We start from the raw sequence: 1,989 nt of genomic DNA, 5'->3' as shown, positions 1-1,989 counted from the left end.
TGGAAGATGGATCTGAATAGATGAAATGTGACTAAATCTGTGCCTATTACCTCACAGAGCCTGAAACTGCAACAGGCTGTCTGTCCGTTAATCCCATTTCGACTCTTTTCCTTCTGCCTCACTGACATGCATTGGTGACAATGATGGCGGCTGACTCTGAGGAGTGGGGGAAGGGGGCAACAAGGTTTAGGATTTCAAGACTGCTGGGAAGCTCAGTTTGCTCAGTCCTCTGAGAAGCAAACAGCCAAGATGGAATTAAATATGCAAGGATTTTGTTAGGGAAAATACTTGAGTAAGAAAAAAAAAATGGGAAGAGACTCAGAGAAGCCTGGGAGAGCTAGTTAAGAGCAGGAGTGCAGGAGGGAGGGATGGAAGGTTGGGGGAGGTGTCTTCTGCTGCTGTGGAGTCTGAGGATGGTTCAGCAAAGAGCACAGTGTCCTGGGGGCAAGGACAGGGGTCCGACGAGTCCTGTGTTACCCAGGTATGGGTCTGCTGTAGTATCTCTAATGCACTCGGTCAATGGCTTATAGCAGCCACTGGGAAGCTTGGCCTCCACACAAACACAGCAATGGGTTTCTGAGCTCAGCAAAGCTGGGGACTGTGGTTTCTAGTTGGAGATCTGCAAGTGCATTTTCGTGACTGCCACAGAAGCCATCTCTGGTACCCAACAGGCTTGGTCAACCTAGAAGAATATAGCTAGAATACTTGCTGCAAGAGAGCAAAGACTAAAATAGCCACTTCTTCCTCTCATCCTTAGAATGCCAGCATCTTTATCTATTCACACAGGCCTCGTGTTCTGATCCTTGAATTATCTGTACAACTCTCCTTCGAAAAATGCTAAAAATCAAATATATATAAAGAAGAAAGAACGACCCCAAAATATACTCTTTATAGTATGAGTTGAAGTGCTGATGGGCTAGCAGTGAGCAGAATGGGGGTTTGAATAGAAAATCTTTAAGGTCACTTCCAATCTCCGTAGCTATATTTCTCTAACTCCTAAAGGAGTAGACTCTTGTTTCAATAGCCTTTTTTCTGTACTATAAAATTAAAACAGGCTCTTTGAAAAATGGAGGGAAAATTTTTTTTTGAGAAAACGTATTTTAAGCAACAGTCACCTCAAATTCCACCACAGAAACCGCCATTGCTAACATTTTAATATTTTTCAAGGCATATGTGTATAAAGTTTAACCTTTATATGATCGTATTATATATACAATTTGATGTCTTCTTTTATAGTATAATGTAGCATAAACATTTCCTCATATCATTAAAGACACTTGAGTGTGGTATATATTACTGTACATTTCTGAATACCTCTTTATGATTAATTCCTAGAAGACTAGTAGTTGCTAGGGCAAAGGGCATATAAACTTCTAAAGCTTTTGATATATATTGATAAATTACTCTATCAGCAGTATATCAGAGTGCCTGTTTCCCTAAACTTTCCTCAATCCTAGAGGTAGTAATTTTTAAAAATCTGCCAGTTATATACAGAGAAAATGGCATCATATTTATTTTCTTTTTCCTTTTTTTAAAAAACGTTTTATTTATTTATTCATGAGAAACACACAGAGAGATAGAGAGAGAGAGAGAGAGGGAGGCAGAGACACAGGCAGAGGAAGAAGCAGGCTCCATGTAGGGAGCTCGACGAGGGACTCGATCCAGGGTTTCCAGGATCACGCCCTGGACCGAAGGCAGGTGCTAAACCGCTGAGCCACCCAGGGATCCCCTATTTTCTTTAAACACTAGTAACATTGAACTTTTTGATTTATTTTAATAATAGTTTATATTTCCTCTTTTGTCAATTATTTTGTTCTATCTTTGATTAGCTTTCTGTTGAATTTGTATCTTTTCTTATTGGACTATGGAACTCTTTACATACTAATGGCCTAATCATTTACCTATCAACTATATTGCACATATCAGTGTGCCATTTACTTTTCAATTTGTTTATGATGATTTTCTGTTATACAATTGTGTTATGCATTC

This window comes from Canis aureus, chromosome 6 (assembly GCF_053574225.1).
Source record: "Canis aureus isolate CA01 chromosome 6, VMU_Caureus_v.1.0, whole genome shotgun sequence".
NCBI classification, from domain to species: Eukaryota; Metazoa; Chordata; class Mammalia; order Carnivora; family Canidae; genus Canis; species Canis aureus.
The sequence above is the reverse complement of the archived record's forward strand: the minus strand, read 5'-3'. Positions refer to the sequence as shown.